Source organism: Pleurodeles waltl, chromosome 6 (assembly GCF_031143425.1).
Source record: "Pleurodeles waltl isolate 20211129_DDA chromosome 6, aPleWal1.hap1.20221129, whole genome shotgun sequence".
NCBI lineage: Eukaryota > Metazoa > Chordata > Amphibia > Caudata > Salamandridae > Pleurodeles > Pleurodeles waltl.
In genome coordinates this window covers 47,994,566-48,022,238 of record NC_090445.1, presented here as the reverse complement: position 1 = coordinate 48,022,238, position 27,673 = coordinate 47,994,566, and the positions used below count along the sequence as shown (strand labels likewise).

General features: G+C 46.0%; 1 protein-coding gene across 13 annotated transcripts in view; it reads right to left on the bottom strand.

Moving 5' to 3' along the window:
- Window positions 1-27,673, bottom strand: part of TNXB (tenascin XB) — a 589,826-nt gene that overhangs the window by 417,191 nt on the left and 144,962 nt on the right. The gene's annotated exons all lie outside the window — the stretch shown is intronic.

Here is a 27,673-nt window from a genome sequence, read left to right as displayed (position 1 = left end):
CAGATGACGGGAGCCAGATGGGCATGCCGGCAATGATGACCCATGGTGTGGGAATGAACATGCCGCAGAACATGGGGAATGGACAGAATCCAGATGCGATATCGCTACCCATTACTGTAGGTCCACCGGTACCTTTGTACAGTCAGCCTAATTTAGGTATGAGCGGTCAGGGAACAATGCTGCAGAATGGGACAGAAAGAAGGTGCATAGAAAACAATCCAGGGATAACTCCAATAGTGGCTCAGCCAAATGGATCTGGGACCTTGATGGAGTTTAGTCCCATATGTGCTCAGTCGACACTGGTGAGGTCGAGTCCCCCACTGATAATACCTCTAACATCGAACACTGAAAAGTTGCCGCAACCATCAATGGCAGTCGATGTGAACACTACGCTGATGGGGGTGAATGCGCAACAGTTGACACAATGGTTCAACAGTCTAAATTCCACACAAAGTTCAGCCAGTGGGAAAGGAGAAGACTATATGAATAGGGTCAGGTTGAACATGGAAGCACAAGAATTGGTGGAAGGGACTATGGGTGTGAATAGGTTAGAGTCCTACACGGAAGAAGAGCTGAGGTATCTATGTCCCAGGATTACGAAGGAAGTGAACAAGGTACATAAGAGCTTGCAGGAAGCAGCTGACAGAAACAGGGTTGACATAGACAAGATGAAACACTTGAGCAGAAGCTACAGGTTGGATTTTGGGACCACAGATTTTGAACACATGAGGTCAGCAGGCATGAAGGCACACCTTAGAGAATTGCTGCAGAGTGCCCAAGTGTGGAGGTGTCTAGACAAGTGGGAAAGCAGGTGGGTAAAGAGGAAGGAAAAGAGGAGGGACAGTGCTACAGAGCTCAATGAGAAAAGACCGCAGAGTAGTGATACAGTAACTATGTTACCAATGAGGGAGACAGCAGGGGGAAAGTTAATACATGTACCATGGCACAGAAGCGACATTCAGTCTTTTACGGATGATTTTCCCAAACTGAGAGAGAAACCGATTGAATGGTATCAGCAGACTGACAGGTTTGTGAAGCTTGCAAAATGTCTCTGGGAAGACCTGAACACTCTGTTTGAGATTGTGGTTCCGGCAGATTTGTGGGAGGATTGCAAAAGAGCTGTAGGTTGGCCAACGAGTGAACCAGAGAGAGACAGAGAGACGGGTGCACCATCACCTATGGTGATGAGCCTGTACTATAAGGTGATTGAGCATTTGAAGACGAAGGTAGCCGCGAAAAATGTGGATTGGCAGAAGATCGATCGAACGGCCCAAGAGGTTAAAGAGTCGATCCATAGTTACTATGAGAGGTTGTTGAAGGCGTTTAAGAATTACAGTGGCACGGAAACAATCGAGGCGAAGGACATGCTTCATTTCGTGTTCAGATTTGTGGAAGGGCTGAGACCAGAGATAAGTCAGATGATAAAGTCGCATTTGATTTGCTGGCAATCGAAACCGATTGATGAGGTGTTGAATTATGCGAAATACTGTAGTGACGAAATTGAAGTGAAACAGAAAAAGCTGAAAGAGAAGGTGATGATGATGCAGCTTAAAGCAGCTCAGACAGGTTTGCAAGGTTTGCAAGGGATGCAAGGGTTCCAACAGCAGGTACCGCAACAGCAGCAGCAGTTGCAGGGAAACATGGCGTTTCAGCCACAGGCGAGAGGCAGAGGTAGAGGAGGTTTTGTGAATAATGGTCCGGATTTGAACACGGTTGTGACTGGTGTGCAGGCAATGAAGAAGGTGATGCCATGTCACGTGTGCGGAATTGTCGGTCATTGGAAACGCGAGTGCCCGATGGTGGTGCAGGAAGGTGCAGGTGCAGGTGTTGGTCAGCAAAACAATGATGTCAATGCATTTCAGACAATGAGGGGACCGAAAATGAGAGGTCCAAGCCCAAATTTTCAGACCGTAAATCAGTTGCAGGGATTGCAACCTATGCAGCCGCAGCAGATGCAGATGCCTCGTATGCAGATGACGCAAATGCAGCCAATGCAACAGCAGTTACCTATGGTACCTAATCAGCAAATGCAAATACCCTTGGCACCAATGAGTCAGCAGCAAGTGATGGTTCCTCCACAGGTCTCGGGTCAGGTAATGAGTACAAATGGCACCGTACAACAGTTCCCATTACACAGTGAGAGTGGAATAAACAATGTATGGGAGAGTGAAAGTTCAGAAGAAGAAGGAGATTGTGTGCTTGCAGCATCCTTGGAAGTTGATCAAAGGGGTCCGTACGTGGAGGGAAGAGTGATGGGTCATCGTGTCTCATTCTTGGTTGACACGGGAGCCACACGTTCAACTGTTAAGAGTAGTGAAGTACCAAATTTGCCACTCTCAGGGAGGACAGTTCAAGTGGTGGGAGTAGCAAACAGACATCTGACGAACCCAATTACAGATCCGGTACCAGTCAGCATCGGTAACTATCAAGGGGTACATCAGTTTGTGGTATGTGACTCAAGCCCGATAGCACTATTAGGGAGAGACCTATTGTGCAAATTGGGTTGTTCGATCATGTGTTCGAACGAAGGAATAACAATACAGACGAGCAGTGATGGGGAAGAAGAGGACAGTGTAGAGGGGGACGAGATGGAAACTGTAGATGAAGAGTATCCTCTGATTTGTCTTTTCCCGATGATAACTGAAGAAGATATTCCAGCCGAATTACGGGAGACAGTCGGAAAGGAAGTGTGGGACATGACAGGGAAAGAGGTGGGATTGATGAAAGGAGTGGAACCAGTGAAAGTGACTGTAAAGCCCAATGCAATCTTTCCCCAGACCCCACAATACCACATGGCACAAGACACCCTCATGAAAGTTGCTCAACTTATTGACGAATTTGTAAAACAGGGAGTACTGAAAGAAGTGTTAAGCAGTCCATGTAATTCACCAATCATGGGACTAATAAAGCCGAGTGGAAAGGTCCGACTTGTGCAGGACTTGAGGAAAATAAATGACATCATAGTCAAATGCTGCCTTGTCGTACCAAATCCAGCTGTGATAATGTTTCAAGTCCCTTGCGATGCTGAATGGTTCTCAGTCATTGATTTGTCACAAGCATTCTTCTCGGTGCCTCTCCATGAGGACAGTCAATTTCTCTTTTGTTTCAAATTCCTAGACAGAGTGTACAGTTGGTGCCGAATTCCTCAAGGGTTTTCTGAGTCACCGTCAATCTTCAATCAGATTCTAAAGAAAGATTTGGAGGCATTGGAATTGCCATTCGAGTCAACCCTAGTACAGTACATTGATGACTTACTGGTTGCATCAAAGACAGAAAGTGGCTGCACAGCCGATACCATTGCTCTGTTGAACCATTTGGGAAGGAATGGACATAAGGTGTCTCCTTCCAAATTGCAGTTCTGTCAGAAGAAGGTGAAATACTTGGGTCACCAGATAGAGAAAGGGTCAAGGAGAATAATGAAGGAAAGAATAACAAGCGTACTTCAAATGAGTCCACCAAAGACAAGGAGGGAGGTGAGGAAGTTTTTGGGAATGGTGGGCTACTGTCGCCAGTGGATTCCCAACTTCTCGACTCTAGCAAAGCCTTTACTGAAATTGACCCAGAAGGATGCCTTGGATCAAATTGAGCTGAAAGGAGATGAGATGGATGCTTTTGTTGAATTGAAAGAATGCATGTGTAGGGCTCCAGCTTTAGGTATGCCTGATTACACAAAGCCTTTCACATTGTTTTGTCATGAACGTGATGCATGTTCTCTGTCTGTCTTGACTCAAGCCCATGGTGGCGTAAACCGACCGGTAGCGTATTTTTCAGCTACTCTGGATCCGGTCGCAGCAGCACTCCCAGGGTGTTTGCGCGCCGTAGCAGCAGTTGGTATCAGCCTCACTCAGAGTGAAGGAATAGTGATGGGACACCCAGTAACAGTCATGGTCCCTCACTCAGTTGAGATACTTTTGACCCGCTCCCGAACGCAGCACATGACTGGAGCAAGACTCACAAGGTATGAAATGATAATTCTGGGCTCACCGAATGTGCAGCTGAAAAGGTGCACTACGTTGAATCCAGCAACCTTGCTTCCTGGAGAAAATGTCGAAATTGAGAACGCTGAAGACGTCGAGCATGACTGCCTTCAGGTGACTGAATTTTGCACAAAACCTCGACCGGACATTAAGGATACTAAGCTTGATGAAAATGACCAGATTCTTTTTGTGGATGGTTCATGTCTAAGAGATGGGATGGGAATTTTGAAAGCGGGATATGCTGTATGTACTGTAACAGGGGTCTTGGAAGCGGGATGGCTTCAAGGAGTCTATTCTGCACAAGTAGCGGAACTTGTAGCCCTTACCAGAGCATGTCAACTGTCTGCATTGATGAAAGTCTCCATTTACACTGATAGTCAATACGGGTTTGGGATTGTGCATGACTTTGGACAACTATGGTCACAGAGAGGTTTTCTGACTTCTTCAGGATCCCCAGTGAAGAACGGGGAGAGGATAAGGGAATTGTTACACGCCATTCAAGTGCCAGCCGAAGTTGCAGTGGTAAAGTGCAGTGCTCACACGAAAGGACAGGACTATGTTTCTCTGGGAAATGCATATGCGGATCAAGTCGCAAGATTTTGTGCCTTGAACTGTATATTACTGAGAGATGAATGGAACTCAATAAGTGAGCCAGAACTCGAACCAGCTGAAGCATTTGCCTTGAAGGTCGTAGATACAATAGATGAATTAAAAGCATTACAAAATAATGTCAGGGAGGATGAAAGAGATTCCTGGATTAAATCACAATGTATAAAGAGACAAGACGAGTTATGGGTTTCACATGAGGGAAAATTTGTTTTGCCAAACAGTCTCTTATCACAGCTTGCGCGGTTTTATCATGGGCAGGCTCACCTAGGGAGAGATGCCATGATAAGATTGTTCAAAACTGATTGGTTTAACCCCAGATTTCGTCAAGCTGCAGAAGCAGTTTGCCATCGATGTGTCACTTGCCAGCAGATGAACCCAGGAAAGGGAACAGTTGTGAACGCGAGCCACATTGGTAGGGCAAGCGGGCCTTTTAGTCGAATGCAGATGGACTTCATTGAGATGCCTGTGCATGGAGGTCTGAAATATGTGTTGGTGATTGTGTGCATTTTTAGTCACTGGATTGAGGCATACCCCACACGTAGAAATGACAGCCTTACAGTTGCGAAGCTATTGTTGAGGGAGTTGATACCACGTTTCGGATTCCCGATCTCTTTAGAATCAGATAGGGGAAGTCACTTCAATAACGAGGTGATAAAGTTACTTTGCGAAGCGCTGAACATTGAGCAAAAGCTGCACTGTAGCTATCGCCCTGAAGCCTCAGGACTGGTGGAGCAGATGAATGGTACACTGAAATCGAGAATGGCGAAAATATGTGCATCGACAAATTTGAAATGGCCTGACGCATTGCCCTTAGTGCTAATGTCAATGAGAAACACCCCTGATAGAAAGACTGGATTGTCTCCGCATGAAATTCTCATGGGCAGGGCTATGAGACTTCCTGCAGTTCCCGCAAACGCGCTTTTGAATATTACAGATGATATGGTGTTAGACTACTGCAAGGGTCTGGCTGACGTGGTTCGCTCTTTCTCTCACCAGGTGGAAGCGACCACCTTGCCACCGATCCAAGGTCCAGGACACGCACTGAAAGCAGGTGACTGGGTCGTGGTAAAGAAGCACGTGAGGAAGTCGTGTCTGGAACCCTGTTGGAAAGGCCCTTTCCAAGTGATCCTGACGACAACTACCGCTGTGAAGTGTGCGGGGGTTCCCAACTGGATTCACGCCAGTCACACAAAGAAAGTGTTGTGTCCAACAGAGGAGGAAGTTGAAGCGCTGAAACTGCCAGTGTCTGACAAAACAGTGCTGAGTGCTGAGACAGAGCAAAACCGAACTGAAAGCGAACGGGCAGAAACGGGAGAGAAAGAGATATTCTCTGAGGACGAAGAGACCAATTTGCTTGGGGGAGACCAAGGAGAAAGTTCAGACAGCGACGAAGCAGCTGAAGGTGACAGAGAACCTGAAGCAGCTGAGGGTAGCAAAGAGCCTGAAGCAGCCGAAGGTGACAAAGAACCTGAAGCAGCTGAAAGTGATAAAGAGCCTGACGAAAGTAACGGTGACGAAGGGCTCGAAAAAGGTGAAAAAGAAGGAGAGCCTGATCAGAGGAGGGCTTTCCCAGAAGCAGACGATACAGAAAAAGAAAAGGAGAACGTGATTGATTCCCCAGAAGGAGGGGACAAGTCAGAACTGAACGAAAAGGTTCAAGATTCCTCAGAAAAGGTCGCAGGTCCAACAAATGGACATGGTGCAAAGAGGAGACTAAGTATATCACCAATAAAAGAAAGGACTGAAGAAAGTTTGAACGAGGGAGGAAGGCCAAAAGTGAAAGAGAAAAGAAAAGAAGTAATTGTCGGGGCGTCATCCCCGAGTGAAGAAAAAGACTCGACAAAAGAGGAAAGTACCAGCGAAGCAGAATCGAAAAGAGAAGCAAAATTGAAAAGGAAAAGGATACCGAACAGAAGATATTCCGGTCCTGAATGGGCATATGCAGTCAATGACGATTGGACTGACGAGTTTGTATCTCTAAGCATTGAGAACGAAGAAGAGGAAGAGATACCAATAGAAAAGAAAAGTTTTATGGACTCTGTCGATTGAAAGGGTAATAAATGATATTGCTTGCTACAATCTAACGTGATACAAACAACCAGCTGAGACATATTGCTAAACCGGATGAGACATTTGCTAAACCGATAAAGACTGAGTTATTGCCGAATTGAGACAAATGCTGCTAACCGATAAGTGACTGGCCTCTTGAAGAAGACGGTGTGAACATTGCGCTCGCTCAGCTTTGTAACTGAATTGCTAAATAGTTTCTTTTACAAGTGCTTCTAGCTCTCTGATTCTATACAGATCATGACGCAAAACAATAGAAAGAAATATTGTAAATATGTGTGTATAGGCTTGATAATTGCATGTGTACTAATAATAATGGCAATTGTGCTTGGAATACATGGTAAGACTGAGAATGAGAGAATTGATGCTTCTACTTTTGCTCCTGTTACTGTCACTGAACTAACCGCATTGAAAAGATTAGAAATAGATGAGAGACTCTTGCATGATAAGAAAGAGCTTTCGCATAACGTTTTCTATCGCTTGCTAACAGAATATGTTGAGACTATGGATGCGAAGGATTGTTACGTGTGTACACAGATACCGACATCAGTAAAGGAAGGGGTGACTTATCACCACATGCCACTTACATACGGGATTACGTGTAGTATAGTAATGTCTAGGTTTTATGGTCAAACTAACATACAGTATTTTTATTCGAATTATGATGTTACCTTTGCATATGTTCCTATAATAGCGCAGCTAAGCCAGATTGCTAAAGATTGGGATGCTAAAATAATGAGGGAATTTTTCGAGCCAATGCAACCTTTTGAAACGGCTCACGCTCATAGGGAAAATCTTACCTGCTCGCTCTCTGCAGTAGAAATAATCTTTTTAGATCGCACAGATGATAGAAGGGCACAAATGAAGGCGAAATTAGAAAAAGAGCTACATAAGAGGATTTCAGTAGATAATTATGATTTTGCTGCAATAAAGACACAAGGGAAAATAGCTTTAGATGCTTGGCATGTAGGGAAATTTTGTATATATCGAGGAGAATCCTATTATGACAATATTTTTGTAGGAGCAAGTGAGTGTAAACATACGTTTATCTTTAAGGCCAAATGGACATTCATGATGGACGGACTTGACCCTGTCATTCCAGGTGTATATTACATTTGTGGGTATAATGCCTATTATTTCCACTCCAAACCAGGTACTTTGTGCTTGAAAGAGACTTTGGCGGTCATTCTGACCCTGGCGGTCATGGACCGCCAGGGCCGGGGACCGCGGGAGCACCGCCAACAGGCTGGCGGTGCGCCCAAGGGCATTCTGACCGCGGCGGTATGGCCGTGGTCAGAGACGGAAAACCGGCGGTCTCCCGCCGGTTTTCCGCTGCCCTGTGGGGATTCCGACCCCCTCACCGCCATCCTGTTCCTGGCGGTTTTGACCGCCAGGAACAGGATGGCGGTGAGGGGTGTCGTGGGGCCCCTGGGGGCCGCTGCAGTGCCCATGCCAATGGCATGGGCACTGCAGGGGCCCCCGTAAGAGGGCCCCTAAAAGATTTTCAGTGTCTGCCATGCAGACACTGAAAATCGCGACGGGTGCTACTGCACCCGTCGCACCCTTCCCACTCCGCCGGCTCCATTCGGAGCCGGCTTCCTCGTGAGAAGGGGTTTCCCGCTGGGCTGGCAGGCGGCCTTCTGGCGGTCGCCCGCCAGCCCAGCGGGAAACACAGAATAACCGCGGCGGTCTTCTGACCGCGCAGCGGTATTCTGGCGGCTCCCGCCGGCACCGCGGTTACCGCGGCCGGCGGGAGTCAGAATGACCCCCTTTGTTTGCTTTTTAAAGACTTAAGACACTTTATATCACTTTTCAGTGATATCTCTACAAATTCACATTGCAACTTTATTCGTTTTGACCTATAATAATCCTGATAAATATTATATATTTTTCTAAACACTGTGTGGTGTATTTTTGTGGTGCTATATGGTGGTATTGTATGATTTATTGCGCAAATACTTTACACATTGCCTTTTAAGTTAAGCCTGACTGCTCGTGCCAAGCTACCAGAGGGTGGGCACAGGATAATCTTGGATTGTGTGTGACTTACCCTGACTAGAGTGAGGGCTTTTGCTTGGACAGGGGGTAACCTGACTGCCAACCAAAAAAACAATTTCTAACACTCTGGAGACAAGTTCGTCTCCTCCATCTTCCTCATCCCGGAAGCGCACAGACGGCCACACTCCCCTCAGCCAATCACAAAGCTGCTGTCACCAGCATGACAGCAGCGTCATGATTGGTGTGAGTGGCCTACTTCGGCGCTCACAGAGGGAGTGAAGGCCTGTGCACTTTCTCCTCCTGGCAGTGCAATACAGCCGGTAGGAGAAATGCAAAGTGCACATGTGTGTTTGGCCGGCACAACACGGCCAATTTTGGAGCATGAGCCACTCCTCCCACTAGCCCTCTCCAGCCCGTCCCAGCCTGGCTCAGCTGAAAAATAAAATGATAATAGCGCTCAGTTATTGTCATTTTATTTTTCCTCCTTCTGAAAGCAGTGGGCAACGCACAGAGGAGCCGCCCTTGCTGACTGAGACAGCTTGTGAACACGCAAGTATGTAAGAGTGCATGAATATGTGGGACTGAGTTTGTGACTGGCCATGTCATTCCTTGAGGTAATTTTTGACTGACTCGTGCTGGCATGGTTAAGATAATTCTTAACATCCACAACAACCCCAACAAATTTATTTCACTGCTTCATGGAGGTAATCCTTGGCATAATGGGGGAGGCCATGTCACATGGGGGTCAGGGAGCAGATAACCATGACGAAATGCTGACCCTGTCATGTTGGAGTTATTTTTCGTATAGGGGTCATCCATGGTGTGTGGATGACATCCATGACAACATTTTAACAGTAGCATAATGTAGGTAATTACTGGCTTAAGGTTGACAATTTCTGGTGCGGACATTTTTTGGGTAAGTTTTATCATAAGGGGGTACCGATACCAGATTACTGGTCCTGGCACGCTGAAGGTCATTATTGGCATATGGGGACACCCGTAGCACATTTTGAAAAAAAATTGGTATGCTCTTTTGGTCCATCAGACTTCATTGGCACACTGTGGAAGTACTTGAATATTTAATGGGGGTCATTTCACAGTCTATTACTTTTTGACAGTTTTATGTCACAAAGCACTATTTTACTTCATTATTTCGAACATTTCTCAGGGAGTAGAGGGAGGACCTCTCTGAACAGTCCTAGAAGAAGACAAATTCACAAGCAGAAACTTGGGGCAAATGTTGCCCTCCCACACACACCCCCACCCACTCTCAAATATCACCAGCTGTCACTAAGAGTAACTTGAGTAATCAGGTTGATTCCATAGACAAAATACATGTGGTATAGTAGATCGTTTCTTGTGGGCAGAATTTGCTTCCGGTTCTGAACCACGGATCAGGGCGATTTCATGAAACAAAAATAAATACCCAAGTCCACTGGCCTTTGGTCACATGTTAGAATGGAGAATGTAATACATCACCAAAGAAATAGTTCATTATAGTGTTTCAAAGCCACCCCGTCCCCAAAGCAATACTGTGTCAGAGCCACAGTGTTTATAAAGGAATACCGCTTTTTGGATTTCCAAAGCCACATCATCACCAAAAAAACTGTACTATATAACGGCAAATGTCAAACCCATAATGTTCACAAATACAAGAGGGGCTGGAGAGGAGATGCGGTCCAGCGCATGTCCTCCCTGCATTAACTAATCATCAACAATTAAGATGCGCTGTTCCGTTGACCCAACAAGACTTCACTGGTGTCAATGGAAACTCTAAATGTCAGACAGAAGGGGGTATCCTTAATAGGGTGCACTGACCCTCACCTACTGAAGTGGCATGCTTCATCATTGGGCTGTGCTCCTCAATGTGTGGGAGCTGCAATTCCCAGCAGGCCCCTCTTGGGGCCTCTTTGTGGGAGATCTTTTATTCCCTCTGTTAGGTGTTGTCTAAGCAGTGGAGTGATGCCCTTTACTAACATCTAGAGAGATTGTGGTAAATTGGGAAGGTGATTAAAATTGGCTATGGATTCCCTAATGTTACATCTTTAATACTACATGAAATTCATGCCAAAGTTAAAAAACATATGCGAACCAGTAGGCAGAATAATGAACCCTAGGCTCTGTGAGAAGGTGATCATGTTTCTTCCTAATGTGCTCGAATAAGTAAGTGGCAATTCTTCAGGTCTGGTAGAGAGTGTCCTAATTTACCCTGAATATGATGTAGTAGGATATATGTTTTTATCCTGCTGGTGCTCAAAGTCACACCTATTGTGATAATGAAAGTTCTCGCATTGGAGATGTTGAGCCTGTGTGACCCGTGTTCTAAAGAAAACATGCCCTTTAGAGTGTCATGGGGCCACTTCCTATACTCAAAGTTCCTTCCGCGAAGGGTCCTGAAATCACCCATCCGCTCCCATGGACTCTTGAGATCAGAAGGATAACAACATAAATCTTACCAGTCGCATCATTACCAAATATAACTGTACTATACTATGTCTTAACCACAGCATTACCAAAGCAGTACTGAACTTTAGTGTGCAAAACTAAGAATGTTGCCAAAACAACACTGCACTACGGTTAATCAAAGCCACAGCATTACCAAAACATCACTGCACTTTAGTGTGCAAAATCAACATTACCCATGGAATACGACTCTTTAGTGTGCCTTAGCCACATCATCACCAAAGACATACTGCACTATCGCATGTCACAATCACGGCACTACCAATGCAATACTGAACTTCAGTGTGCATAATCAACCTCGTTACCAAAGCTATACTGCACAACAGTGTGTCAAAACCACAGCATTACCAAAGCAACACTGCACTTCAGTGTGGAAAATGTACAGCATTCCTAAAGCAACTCTGCACAATATTTTGTCAAAGCCACTGCATTACCAAACAATTGCTAGACTGTAGTGTGCAAAATCAAAAGCATTACTGAATGAATACTGCATTTTTTAACTCTTTTTATCAGTTAGGTAGGTTTTGTGAAGCTAATCAGTTGCCATGGTCACATATAACCTCAAATCTCAATTACACAATTGCAGTAAAACCATCAATAACAAAAAAGGATACATCAAATATTACAAAATCTCAGTGCGCACTCCATCTCTGATTCCAGCCAGCCACAAGGATTTGATCCTTCCCTCCCCATCCCTCAGTCTTACCCCTTTCTCCTCTCCTAGCTATTGCTACGCAGTTTGTATCAGCAGTCACCAACCATAGAAACATCAGAACCCCCAGAGCACGCTTTGCAGGCCCCCGTACCCTACCATGCAGTCCACATCCACGCCTCAAAGAACCCTCAAGGGTGGGCCATCCCCCCATCGCCCTTCAGCTGCTGCCTCTGCATGTCAGAATGTTCAGTACCTTGTGAGTGCGACCCCCTCTCACTACCCCCATCCATGTCTTTCAGCATGGCATCTGGCAATGTGGTCCAAGTTTCTAAATCATCCTGCAGTTTACCATCACGTCTGCTGAGATTCTTGTGTGCCTTTACTGCATAGCAAGATTGAAGGGGCTCTCGTGCTCAGCCACCGTATGGCCACCTTCCTCCTGGCCAGCACTAAAACCAACTGTAGGACTTTCCAGTGCATATTGCCCCCTCGTGGTAGGTTAACAATGCCCAGCAAACACACCCGTGGTGTCATCTCAACCACCAGTGCCATTATCGCCTTCAGTGGCTAACCACAGACATCCGATATGGGTGAACAAAGGGACAAGTCCATGCCATTTGTAATAAGGACAGACCCTCCTCTCCACGTGGTGGGCAATCTGTACTCCTGTCTTGGTACATCCGTCTAAATTTAACCTGTGTCAGATATGTGCGATGAACAGATTAAAGTTGCCAGCTTCAATCTAGCAACATGAAACCTGCTTCACCAATTTAGCAAGCCACCCTCCACTCTTTGTCAGTCAAGAGCTCTGCCAACTGCTCTTCCCATGCACGGTGCGCCGTGAGCTCAGTCATAACCCTATCCATCTCAAGCATTCCATAGAGGCGTGTCACCAGATGTCTCGCCAGCATCAAGTGCAAGTTTTCCGTCTGTTCGGGTGTGTTCATTAAATCGGTCCAGATTTCCCTCACACTGCTGCTAATTTAGCATATTGCAAAAATTCACCACTCCGACTGTGAAGCCTTACCGTGACTCCACAAAAGTGAGGAACTTCTCCCTGGGTAGAGGTCACCCAACGTCTCGCATCCCCCCTCTGTCCATCACGCTACTGACATGTCATAGCTGATGTGGCTAAAGGGTCACAGCGTCCAAATGACGAGAATCCTATCATAGACTGGCCTCTTCAAGACTGCGGTCACCACTCTCTCCCATACCTCCGTGATCTGTCATATCAGGCAGGGCACATCACATGGCACCCGGGACCCTCGCATAAGCAGATTCCTCACAACAATCTTTTTTCCCAGGCATCCTCCTCTGCTGCCCAGTGTGTTGCATGCTGTAGTTTAGAAGCATAATAGTGAAGTTCCAAATCCGGCAGGCCCAGGCCTCCCTCCAGAAGGTCCCGCTGGAGGAGTGACAGCTCCTCCCAGCTGCTCTTCCCAGCCCACACCAGAGAGGTCATGAGCCTGTCAAGAGTTGTAAAAAGGCTGCACGGCGGAGTATACAGTGTATTATAAACAATGTAGTGATACCTCAGGCGAAATACCATTTTCTGCCCTGCGATTCTGTCAGCCACAGACAGCGGCAGCGAGTTCCAAAGATGAACTGAGTTCATCAGTCACTCACCAACAGGTCAGTACTGACCCTGACTATCTACTGAGTGTCCCACCATAACCCCAATCATAAGTGATGAGTGCAGTCTGTAAGTCGCTCCGTTTCATTTTCGGTTTAATTTTCGGCACGAATTTGACAAGGATTTATAGAGATTTGTCTGAGATAAAGTCAGCAGGATACTTTTGCAGTAGGTCTATGGCTCGTAGTTCCAATATTTCTTCGGACACACAAGAACATTGAAACTCAAACAGAATGCGAATGCAATATTATGTTATCGGATATTTATACAGCGCTGTACTGCCGTAAGTATGGGCTCACAGCGCTGTCGGCGGTGGGCATCTGCACACCCAGGTCTCTAGGATTCGGTCCCAGACGTCAGACGGGAGCTTGTTCTCTGAATGAGTATGATAATCAGTAGTGTGAGTTGATTAATTCTTTGTGTATATATGTTTGGGCCTGTGCTGCAAAGGTTGCTCTTTGTTTTGTGTACCCGGAGGGCTTTGCCAGTTTGGGCAGTTGCCATGTACATGCCACTTGAAGGACGTCTACGGCGAGAGAGAGAGGGAAAGAAGGAAAGACAGAGAGAGATTTTGAGTGTAGTTGGGGGTCCAGAATATACCTTGAATAAGGTTGTGACATGTCCTGGTGTACTACTATACTACATATACTACTAATCCTGGACTGGGAAAGTTTGGGGAAGCCAAATAGAATGTTTTTGTTTGAATAGTCAGGGCCTGGTTTAAAGTTTGGTGGAGATGGTACTCAGTCACAACTGTGCCAGATAACCTGATTTAGGTCTTGGTAGAGGAAATACTCTGACACAAACATGACAGATATTTGGTCGCCATATTACAATCCTGTTATCTCCTATGGGGATTGTAATACAGCGAACGGGATATCTGTCACGTTTGTGATGTAGTATTCCCTCTGCCAATACCTAAATCAGGCCCAAAGTACGTTCTCCACCAACACCTCAGTCCACTCACTTGATTTGCAGACAACCGGACTGACAAAGTAAGGGCCATCAGAGGTTTACATGTAACACTGTCCACCCAATTCAAAGAGGAAATTATATTTTTTTATTTTGTTGCTCATCACTGCCAGGTTTTTGTGAGGGTCAGTAAAAAAAAAAAAAATAGTGACCCCACTTATACTATAGGAGACTACTTCATGCCCTTAGTTTTTGCTTTTTTTAAAACAGAATCCCATATTGGGATTTGTTTAAAAAAAAAAAAAAAAAAAATTCTTAAAAGTTTAAGGAGTGGACATCTTGTTTGAAGGAGTCATGCACCAAACTTTTAACACACTGATAGTAACCACACAGATAATGATCCCTTCCATTGTTTAGTGACGTCTGCAAAGCCGGGGCACATCTCTAAATGCAGAGGATTGCTACTGTGTCATGGCGATGAAGTAGTTTACTCCCTCATCCTCATGGAGTACAAACCATACTTTGGTATTTAACCCAGACCCTCTGTAGGTAAAAAAAATCTAACGGTAAAGCAAGGCTTTGTTGTAGAAAAACAAAAACTAATGACCCTTACAGCACAGTAATTATTACCATCTGCCTTTGTCATTATTTTCTATACCAGTGGCATTTGTGAATCCTTTAAAACCTCTAAGGGAGAGAGCACAAGCCCGAGTTATGAAACGTAAAAACCCCTGAAAGATGTGATATTTACTCCAATATGGTTTCTCTCTTTTTTTCCAATCCCCATTTTTCCCCCATTCTGAACTAGAAGGTTGGATATTCCTCTTCCTCTCTTTTTTGTTCTTACTTGGGGGAGAGTGGTGGGCTGTAATCCGAATTCCCTCCTCAGACATGACTCTGAATGGAGTAATGACACTTACTTCGAACAGTTTTTGGGAAACAATAGTTTATTTTCTTAAAAACGTAATAGATGGTGAGTTTATATCTTGTCGGTCACTTATAGTGCTTGGCAGTAGCATTCTTTTACAGAAGGTCAGCTGATAAATGTAACAAAATAATGTATTCACTAATTTTCAAATGATCTGTGCTGTACGCACTGTAATTGAAAACAGTACTCAATAAAAATGAAAATAGTGTGTTGAAATAGACAATACTTGCAAAACCACAATCTACAAATTATGAGCGGTTCCCACTAGTCCACTCATCAGTGTAATTTGAGGTTCTGCAGCGCATGTCCACAGCACCCCTTTTTTTAGGTTTCTCCTACCAGACAGATAAAAAACAAAAGCCTCTTGTGGAACTTATCAAAACTAAATCGGCTCAGAGTCTGCCTAGAGCTTGCTTAGCAATTAGTTGGGTTTATTGCCACTTTCATTTGCTTGCTTCTTATTCAGTAGCTTACATTCTTGTGCTTCTTTCTCCTTCCACTGTTCATATTTAGGGAACTATTTTTTTTTCTCTCAGCACTCAATGGGAGTGCATGTGTGTTTTAAAACACCTTGCCACTGCATCCATCTTGTTGCATCCTCACATTCGCCCAGATCATCCATTGTTCTCCCCAACCCTACGTGGCTTATTTTATCACCTTTTTTGTGTCTTCCGTGGCCCAGCATCAAATATTTCTGTTCCTCTCTTGCTCTCGTGTGGTCCTCATTGCTTTGCTCCGATCTGCTCTCTTTTAACTGTTCATCTATTTCACACAGACCTGAATCCCTTGCATACCGCAACATTTTCTTTTTAATAATCTTAATTTATTTCGGAGGGTTTAACAGCTGCCAGTTGATGCCATGACACTCTGCAGTGCAAAAAAGCTCTTTCACGCTACTGTTTTTTTAAATTTAGTGATCTAAATGGTGTCTGACATCTTGGATCTATAAATAAATATTATTCTCACATCATTCCCTAGGCTTGTACTGCTGCAGGCCTACGCATCAGCAAAAAATATTTTGCATTTTTACCAATGCTTCACAGCATTGGCAAAATGCATTGGAAAAGCCAATACATCACAAAGTTGAAACCTTTTGGATTTACTAATGCTTGTTTAACATTCTCGTGCACCCTCCCCCCCCCCCAAGACCCTCTTCCGATGACAGAGGTAGTCTAACGCCACACCTCTTCTATAAATGCCTCATTGAGATATCGGTAACTAGAAGGAAGATAAGAAAGTAAACGGAGATTAGGATGACCGTGGCATTCCTGTGCAGGATAGAAGGAGGATGAGACTGAAGCTGCAGCGCTTCTGGAAGGCTGCCTTTTGCCTGTACTCAATCAGACTTAACACCACAACTGTCTTGCCGCAACCGAAACTGATAGACCTGCCACTACAAGTAAAGGCTTCCATTGGTACTACAGGCCCCCTCTGCACAACAGCTCTGCCATGACTACTAAAGTGCCTGCCACCAGAAAAGTATGGCATTGCTACACTAAAAACACAAGCATATATGCAAACACAAACATGAAGCCTACAGTTTTATGAAACCATTGTCACACCGATATTATGCAGTATCATATTGCAAGACACAAACTGCATACACTTAATATGCACACATACAGCTACACAAGTGTACATAGAAGAAGGCATCTCCATGCAGTAAGGACACAGGTACTCTCTTGTGCGCCTCATGCACCCTAGTGCTCACAGAAGACAGAGGAGGCCGTGCTTGTGGGCCTCAGCCTCCCATGACCTGCCTCTGGCCCTAGGTCCATCTATCTGGCTTGGAGGAGCCCTGGCACCCCCGCACCTGTTTCTGCTACAACCTCTCCAAGACGTGAACGTTTCACATTATTTTAATATTTAATAATTTCCTTTTAATTTGGAAAATATTTGCCTTTGTGAGGTCACTTGTGGAGCTGGGCCAGGCATGAGCGCATGCTGGGCAAGTGAAGGCGTTCATCATTTACAGAGGCCTCTGGAAGAAGTAAGATGTCTCTCGAGACTGGTCTGTGAAGATGTTCCTTCAGAGAGGTCTGTGAAGGAGATAGTCATTTGGAGAGGCCTGTGAAGGAGATGTCTCTCTAGAGAGGGTGCAACGGAAAAGTTCCCAGGGAAACGTATGTGAAGGAATTGTTCATCTGGAGAGGTTTGTAAAGGAGATGCTTCTATAGAGTTTGTAGTCCTTCCATTCTCATGTTATTAGGCGGAGAGTCCTTCAAGTGTTGTGATCTAATTGTAGAGTAGACTCCAAAGGGAGAGATGGCCCTCTAAGAACTCACGCCAGTATGGCTGGTCTTCTGCGGTGCAGTCATCTGTGGATAGGTGTGCTCTTTGAAGATTTCACTCCAATCCAGGAGGAGTACTGGTGTACACTGCAGAAAGTCTCATATCCCACTTTGACAGTACAGGACCACTCCGGAGTATTACTTGGGTGCAGTAGCGTTACAGTCTTCACTGGAGATACTGCTTCTCCAGCAATGGATCTTTCATAGATTCACATGTTTGAATCCTTCCCCGTTGTCAGACTGGGAACCCCAGTCTGACAACCGAGAACTGTACAAGTATGTGAATCTGTGAAAGATACCAATGCCGGAGAACCGGCGTTCTCCAGCAGTTACAGGTGAGTAACTTATTTCCTTCTGACCTCTCTACAGCACAGGGTTATTTTCCTAGGTCTGTGGCATATACTGGTAGTCTTAGTCTGCAGGGGTGGTGAGATGTGCTGCTGTATACTGCTATAAGAGCCTGCAGGGGAGAGGTTATCACCTGGCGCAGTGCTGGGATACTGTGCAGTCTAAGGGCCCCTTCACTGCAGACGCAATCCAGATCACTAGTCCTTTGTGACTTACTGTAGTTCTTACTTCTCCTAACAAAGTTTCTCTTTTGCTACTTACTCTGTCACTACCTGTGATTGAGGCTAGCGGTACTGGGTTTACTAGATCAGTAATGCCCAAATTGCCCATGACCGGACTAACATTTTTATTAGCCATTGTTTTAAACTCCATTGCCTAAGGTCCCGGTGGCCGACGGGAAAACAGAAACAACTCTAACTTGTGAAAGGTGCAAGAACTGACAGAACACCCACATTATGCATTTGAGTTGGGAGTGCCCTTGAGAGCTTTCTGCAGGCTTATGGCAATCTCCTGGTGGTTTCTCTTCATGAATGGCACATACCCACAAGCACGGCTGTGTCTACAGTCACACTTTTCTGCATTGTCTAATGCTTGAATACAACTACTAGATGCAAAAGGAAGCACGTCTCCTATCCTTGTACACAACACCCAACAACTCCCATATAGGACAAGCTGCAACCCCAGCACCCTTCCAAGCATAGCTGTGAACCAGCCTTCCAGGAACCCAGTGATGGAGTGCTCCGCAGCTTCCTCAAGGATACAAAGGACTACTTAAATTGTACAATACTTATTCGGCTCTCAAAATCCTATCAGTAGAGATAATGGAAAAGAGGAGTGGATGGAATGTGGAGGTATGGCCAGTACACAAGACCTAATACAATACTGGCATCTGATGCAACTACACAAGAGTTTCAGGCTCTGAAGCACGTGTGCCCTGGGCTGGCCTAGGCAGAGGGGGATGACGAAGCACAGCTTTGCATTCCTAAAATTCTTCCCAGTGGCATTGGCAGCACATTTATGTGGGCAGAGCTGTCTGACAGAAGAGTGACGTCTGCAGCAGACTGCGAGGCAATAGTCACCAGTGTAGAAAAGGGGACAGGCACATCTGCAGAGGGCGTTGGTGTTACTGTGTCTAAGAATGGACATTTTGTGCTGTGCGTAGGACATTGCTCCATTGAATAACTGAAGAGCTGACGTCATGTCTCGTTCACAGCGGTTGAGATTCCGTGGGTTGGCATCAGGGCAGAACAAAGGGCAACCCTGTTGTCTTTGCAACTCTAGCCAATAGTAAATAGTCGGACTGGCCTCAAACATTTCAAACTGGTAAAAGGGGTGTCCTGTGTTTAAGGTGGCAGCAAGCATTAGAGAGGGTATGAATCCAGGTGTGCAACGGGGACAAGAATGACTGATGCACATCAAGAGGGGACAGAGGTTAAAAGAGGTTGTGGGATTTCACAAAAGAAATGGGTACCTGGTGGACAACCAATGATACTGTACATGGCAGTTTGGTCCTCTGAGTCAGGAGATTGGCTGGCGGATCAATAGGTCAAGGGAACTAAAGACTGGTAGGGCTAATACATAAGTAAGGTGTCTAGTAGATTGGGTAGAAAAAAGGGAGACCCAGGAAAGAAGAAGGCAAAGAGGCTAGACTTGCCGAAAGAGTGGAGGAGGCGCTGGGACCAAGTAGGTGGGTGGATTTGCCTAGGGTGGGGCCATAAATACATACATGTAACAGTTAGACGTGTGGGATTGTATTCATTTGTAAGTTGAAAGGGTAAGGACATGTTTAAAGTTTTTGCCCGGTCTTGAGCAAATTAACCTTGCATCTTTTTTCACACTCTTATTTTTGAGACACTTGTCATATTCTTCAGAGGGGGCATTGTCACCAGGGCATGTGCACTCCTTCGAAGTCACGTCTTACTCATGGAATGACTTGAATCTTGTGCCTGATTTCCAGTTCAAAAGACCCGAGATCGCAACTTTTCCAAGCCCCTGACCTATGGAAAAACACAAATTTAATAATTTTGCTTTATATTTGTAAAGCACCAACTGTTGGGGGCTCTAAAACTAAATTTCCCTGTCCTGATCCTGGACCGGAGGAACAATCCCAAAATAAAGGTGGGAGTTAATCTTGATAATGTCAATGAAATTGCCTTGTTCCTGGAAGAAATAATACAGCTCTATGTACCTTTCACTTGAATAGGAATGGGCATATGCTCCAGTCAAAGCCGAAGTAAAACCTTCACTAAAATTCTACATGCATGCACATATACAGTATGTGTTGGAGACAGTTTACAGGTTCTTATATAATACATTCATTTATGTCCATTTTTTTGTCTCAGTGCAAAGCAGCATTGCATGTCAGAGGTGAAACAGGAGCGCACTTGAAGAAAATCGTGTATGCATTTTGTTTAAGCATGCCTGCCACGCCATACAATAAAGATTGAGTGCTGTTTTATACTATCATTCTTTATATATGCATCTCTTTCAATAAATATCAGTGATTATGTATCATTTAAAGTGCATGGATTTGTGCCAAAGGAAATGACGGTGAGCCGAAGGGCATGAGTGCAGCTTTATGTTATGTTATATTATGTTATGTTAAGTTATGTTATGTCAGGTTAGTTTGTATAGTGCAACTTATTCCATGATGGTACCTGGGCACTGGAGCAGGAGCGTAGGTCGGGCAGAGCTCTTAGTTGAAGAGCCAGGTCTTCATTTTCTTGAGGGAGTTGAGTAGCGAAAGGGCGGTCCTGATATGTTGAGGGGGTTCATTCCAGGTCTTGGCAGCGATGTAGGAAAAGGAGCATCCTCCTAACTTGCTTCTGCAGATGTGGGGGACTCGTGTGAAGGCGAGTGAGGCTGAGCTTAGATGTCTGGTTGGATGGTAGAGTTGAAGACAGTCGCTGAGGTACGCACGTTGAGGTGTTGTGGAGGGCTTTGTAGGCGTGGTCGAGCAGCTTGAATTGGCATAGTTTCTGGATGGGTAACCAGTGCAATTCTATGAGAAATGATGTGAGCTCTTTTGGGGACATCAAGGATAAGTCTGGCGGCTGCCTTTTAGATGGTCTGAAGCAAGGGTCTTCAAACTGGGGGGCAGGTCCCCCTAGGGAGTCTCAAGTAATCCCGGGGGCGCCAGGCTCTGGCCAAAAGAAGCGTTATACTGATAGCAGTGTTTCATTTTAGTGAGCGGCGATTAGCTGCTCTGGAATGGGCCATCACTTTCATCTTTTGTCATTTATATCCTGGCTGGGAGAAGGTGTCGGATGGGACTTTAAATATTCTTCAAACCCCTCACCCTCATTTCTAATAATCACACTATGGATACTTTTACACATTAATAAAGCCTGCCTGACCAGAATAATATGTTTGGCAATTATGTAATTGATTGCAGTTTTAATTTGGTAACAGAACTTAACTGTAATGTTTAAATAAGTGTAGACATTTAAACATTGCCAGTTTAATAAAATAATTGTGAAAAGTTTTAAGGATGGGGCTTTATTTATTTTTTTACCACTAGTGGGGGCTAAGCACTAAATAGTTTGAAGACCACTCCTCTGGAGTCTTTAAGCAAGCTGGTTAGAGATGCTGGCGTAGAAATCTCTCCAGAAATCTCAGGGGTTTGTGATCATGTCCTGATTCTGCTTTAAAGCTATTTTATGAGCTCTATAGAGAGACAACAATGTGGAAAGAATGTATCTATTTTAAAGGTGCATGCATCGTTGCACAAACATGTTAAGGGGTGGATTCCTTTTTAAGTGATACAAAATGACAAAGTCTTAAAAGGTGAGAAAAACTTGGTTGGTATTTTTAACAAGGTCTTTTCCAGTAAGTAAAACAATTGTCTTCGTGCAGATTTGTTAAATGTGACAATACTTAAGGCCACGAAGACTTTCAGCTGCAACTATGCACAAGTCCCCCCTGCAGTCTATTTATATTCTAATGTAATGCACGTAACACCTTTTCAAGTTCTGTCAGAAAGCAGACAGCATCAGCAACAGTAAGTAGAGCCCTGGGGAGAAAGGCTTTCTTCTCGTCTTCCCTGTCTTAGGCAGGGGTGTAGCTTGTTCAGTAAGAGCTTCAGATTTCCCAACAATCACACTGGCACATAATGTTGAAATACACTATAGGACAGGCATGGTGCACAAGAGGGGCTTAGGGAGGGGACTGCAGATTGGTAAGGGCACTAACTGAGAGGAAGCACATTATTTTGTGAAATAACCAGCATTTTTGAATTATTCCCACACAGAGCGAGGGAAAGAGTGTGTGTGTGCATTTTGTTTGTGTGTAGAAGTCCTGGTAAAATCTGTCAGACACCGCACATTCTCTTCCAGGGGATCCTCATCAAAGTCATAAACATTGAATATTCCCGCCCTTGTGCGGGGACCCCGGAGCATACATAAAATACACACATATTAACATGTGTAAAAAACAGCAATGCAGGCTATAATGTTAAAAACAGGCTAAAATGCTTTATTTCTATTAAGTTTTTTTTTTTTTTTTTTTATATTATAAAGCTACAATAGAGAATAAATATCTACCCAAGCCCCTCAAACTAGGCTTAGGGAAGTAAGCAGCAGCAAACTCTAGAGAAAAAGAGAAAAAACTGCATTGAAAAACAATGAAGCATTCTTAGCCAATAGGCTGCATGCAGGTTAACACAGGAGAACCATAAAAACTTTGGCACCGTGCCTTTAAGACCCTGAGCACCTCCAGTATCCCACCATGCCTCAGGGGTGAAGGAAAGGTGACAGTTGGTTCACAGTTAGGTCAGTTCTTTTTTCCGGCTTCTTCTGAGAGGATCCTGGAGCATTGAGCTCTCAGTTTTTCTGAGTTTTTCTCAGAAAAATTCTTTAAAAAAGCGTTTTTTCATTTTTCACTCGACAAATAATATCTTTGTCTGAGCTAGGAAGGTTTTTTCTGACAGAAAAATGCCTTCTCTTTTTGTCAAATGCCCTGCTTGTGGAAGAAGAAGGCCCAGTCAGATCCCCACTCTCTGTGCATAGTGTGCCTGCCTCAGAGTCACTGCCCTGACACTTGTAAGTACTGCAAGAACATGTCTAGGAGGACTCTGAAAGACAGAGAGAAGATCCGACTTCATGGGCTTCAGGAGAGGAAAAGAACATCGTCTTCCTCACTTCCCAGACAGCCAGAAGGCCATTCTCAGGAGAGAATGGCCCGGTCGACGTCGACAGGTAGGAAAGTGCCTGTTTGCTCACCGTCGACGTCGTCGCTACCACCGCCTCACCGGCATAGATCGCCGTCGACGGCGACACACCTGACGTCGAAGGGAACGGCGTCGAGGGAACATCAGAGCAGGGGCAGGTCTCCGTCGACGGCAACCCGCCGATCGACGTCGAGCCATCGCCGGCGTGCCCGGTCGCCGGCAAAGGCTGTGCGCCCCCCGTCAGGACACACGACGTCGAGATCACCACGACGGCACGAGAAACATCCGCCGTCGACCTCCCATCGCTCCACGTCGAGGCACACGACGGCGAGCAGGTCGAGGTCCAAGGAGCGTCGTTCGACGTCAAGAAACTCAACGTCGAGGCACTCAACGTCGAGGCAGGACCAACCGGCTGGGCGCCCTTCGACGTCGAAACAGCCATCGACGTCGGCGCAGGTTTTACCTGTCCCACAGGGAGCAGAACATCGCCCCACGCCAGACAAGGCGCCATCTCCAGTGGTCTCCATACCGAGCAACTCTTCTCGGTCAAGAGCGGCATCATCTGGGCATGTCTCGCCCATCAATTTATCTCCGAGATGGCTGGAGAGCCTCAACAGACCAGCGGCCTCCCCAGATTCGCAGTATTCGCGAATGTACTCACCTACTGCCTCCCTGCCAAGAACGCCATCACCGACAGCCAGGGCAGAACGGGCTCGTTCAGCTCCTCGCCAACCAACCGCGAGGCCTAGACGCTCTGCTACAGCGTCTCGCAGCAGATCTCGCTCTCAACGGAGATCCAGGTCCCGGTCAAGGAGAAGATCACCCTCTTGGTCTTCATCAGGTTCTTCTGTCGGGCGTTACTCACCCACCCTTACAGATTCACCACCTGCTAGAGTCTCACCGGTGGATGATATTACCACATTCAACGAGGTGTTGCTAAGAGGGGCGCAGAAACTCAACATAGAGGTTCCAGAACCATCTACCTCCTCATCGAACATCTTTGAGACTCTACAACAGAGATCAGCGTCGAAAAAGTTGCTGCCTCTAGTGCCTGGCTTGCTGCAGCCAACCATGGACACTTTTCTGGCCCCAGCATCGCTTAAGTCTGCCCCGGCTAGGATTCTTAAGAAATACAAGGCTCCAGAACAAGACCCTTTATTCCTTAGAAAGGATCCGCCGCCGGACTCGGTGATCATAGCTGCCGCCCGTAAGACCCACTCGGTGGCATCTTCATCCACGGTACCCCCGGATAAAGAGAGCAGGCATCTAGACTCTCTAGGGAGGAAGATATGCGGGACGGCGGCTTCAGCAATGAAGGTCTCCAGTGCGTCTGCGCTCCTGGGCAGGTACGATCGTTCTCTGTGGGATTCCCTCAGTAGATTTACAGAAAAATTGCCCAGAGAAGACAGACAAGATTTCCAGGAGATACTACAAGAAGGATGCCTGGTATCCAACCAGGTTATCAGCGCGGCAGCGGATGGGGCGGATTTGGCTGCTCATGGGTACGCACATGGTATCTGTGCGAGGAGATCTTCCTGGCTGAGGCTCACTGGCTTGAAACAGGAAGCACAACAACGCATCCTGAATCTCCCATTTGCCGGGAACTCTCTATTCGGTGCCCATGCAGACGAAGAGATGGCCCGCATGAAGACAGAGGTGGATACCTTGAAGGCGGTGGGCCTCGAAAGAAAGAAAGATTTCAGGAGAAGGTACAGGCCGTATGATAGACGCCCTTTCCAGCAGAGGGTTCAAACCCCTCATTGGGCGCAAAGGTCACAGCAGCGACAGGGACGACCTCTTTTTCAATGAAGAAACACAAGGGAGCGAGGGTCAAGCAGACCTCAACAATCCAATCCAAAAGCACCCACCAAGCAATGAAATCTCGCTTCCCTCGACACTGTACACCACTCCGGTGGGGGGAAGTATTACGGCTTATCTTCACGAGTGGCACTCTATCACAAGAGACAAATGGGTGCTCAATATTGTCGAACATAGCTATTCTCTTCTTTTCAAACAGCCTCCACCACACTTGCCACCAACCAAAGACAATCCATCTCATGTCAGCTTGCTACGCAAGGAGGCTCTCGCCCTCCTAAGAAAGAATGCCATAGAAAAGGTTCCACCGGCACGAAGAGGACAGGGGGTCTACTCCCGTTACTTTCTAGTGGCAAAGAAGGGTCGAGAGGGCGTTTTCAGGCCAATCCTGGATCTACGGCTGCTGAACAAATACATAAGGAAGCAGAAGTTCAGAATGCTAGCGCTTCACCAGATTTTCCCTCAACTGCATCAGGGAGACTGGATGTGCTCCATCGACCTGCAGGATGCATATTTTCACATCCCAATAGCTCCAAAACATCGAAAATTCCTGCGCTTCCGAGTAGCGTTACAGCATTACCAGTTCAGGGTTCTACCCTTTGGCCTGAAATCTGCCCCAAGAGTTTTCTCGAAATGTATGGCAGTGGTGGTGGCACATCTCCGAAGACAAAGGATATACATATATTCATACCTAGACGACTGGCTACTAAAGGCTTCTTCTCCGGAGCAGGCGAGAAGCCATCGGGACATTGTACTAGGAGTTTGCGAAGCTCTAGGTCTTCAGGTCAATTACCAGAAGTCAACCTTGACTCCAACGCAGAATCTTCACTACCTAGGAGCTATCATAAACACAGAACTACAAAAAGTGTATCCTTCGGAGGAACGACTATCCTCAATAAACAAGAAGTGCCAGGACCTGTTGAGAGCCAGCGCACCTACGGCACGTCAGGTGACATCACTACTGGGCTCTATGGCATTGTGCATTTTTATTGTCCCAAATGCCAGACTCCACATGAGACCCCTCCAAGAGGCATTGGAGACCAACTGGAGCCAGAGAACAGGTCGCTGGGAGGACACGGTGCGGCTACCGGAGGTAGCACTTCAGTCATTGAGATGGTGGATGCACAGACCTCACCTGTCAGTGGGTGCTCCGTTTCACCAGGTGCTTCCATCCGACACCCTAGTAACGGATGCATCTCTTCAGGGATGGGGGGCTCATCTGGGTCCTTTTCAAGCACAGGGTCTGTGGTCAGACAAGGAAAAGCAGTACCACATCAATCTGCTAGAACTCAGAGCGGTCCATCTCGCTCTCAAGCTCCTGGCCAGAGGAATGTCAATTACAGCAGTTCACCTGCCAGGTCAGCAGAACGTGGAAGCAGACTTTCTAAGCAGACACCTGGAGGACGTCCACGATTGGGTCCTGCACGGCGAAGTCGCAGAATACATCTTTGCGCAATGGGGTCGGCCTCAACTGGACCTCTTCGCAGACGAAGTAAACAAGAAATGCCCAGACTTCGCATCCAGGTTCTACCGTCCGGGATCTCGAGGGAATGCCCTGTTGATCGACTGGTCAGGGACATTTCTTTACGCTTTTCTGCCGATTCCCCTCATTCCGGCAGTGATCAGCAAACTTTACAGATCCAGGACCAGAATGATTCTTATAGCGCCGCAATGGCCCCGACAGTTCTGGTACACGGATCTCCTCAACCTGTCGGAAGAACCTCACAGGAGGCTGCCGTGCAGACCGGATCTTGTGAGCAGAATGGAGGGCAGGATTCTACATCCCAACCTACCCTCTCTGAGCTTAACAGCATGGCTCCTGAATTCCTGCAGTATGGGCACCTAGGACTCTCGCAGGAGTGCATGAGCATCTTGAAAGAGTCCAAACGACCTTCCACGCGGCGTTCCTACGCTTTTAAGTGGAAGAGATTCTACATATGGTGCTGTCAGAAAGGTCATAATCCCATACGGGCGCAGGAGGATGTCATACTGTCCTATTTGCTTCATCTAGCGAAGTCCGGTCTTCTGCAGGTATCATCTATTAAGGTACATTTGTCTGCTATTACTGCCTATCGCAAATCACCTTCTCAGGAATCCTTCTTTACAAAACCTGTAGTCAAGGATTTCTTAGAAGGTTTGAAGAAAGTTTTTCCGCCAATTCGGAGGCCTTCTCCTCCATGGGAACTGAACATAGTCCTGGCAAAACTTATGGGCCCTTCTTTCGAGCCTATCCATAAGGCCTCTCTACAACACCTTACGTGGAAGACGGCTTTTCTAGTGGCCATTACTTCGGCGAGGAGGGTCAGTGAAATCCAGGCCTTGTCTGCAAAAGAACCGTACACGGTTTTTCATGACAATAGAGTGGTTCTGCAAACTCACCCATCTTTCCTTCCGAAGGTGGTGTCAGAATTCCATATTAATCAGACCATAACTTTACCGACGTTCTTTCCCAATCCGGAGACTCCGGCAGAGAAAGCATTGCACTCATTAGACTTGAAAAGAGTGCTGAAATTTTATCTGGACAAGACAAAATCGATTAGACACTCTAACCGCTTGTTTGTAAACTATGGTCATTTAAGGACAGGAGAGGCAGCTTCTAAACGAACAATATCAAGATGGATAGTTTCTTGCATTGTTAATACTTACCAGCTAGCTAATAGACAATTGCTAGCGCGGCCTAGAGCGCATTCCACAAGGGGTAAAGCGGCTACTGCTGCTCTCCTTAACAATGTTCCGATATCTGAGATTTGTAAAGCTGCTACATGGAAGTCTGTCCATACGTTTACAAGGCATTATTGTTTAGACTCAGA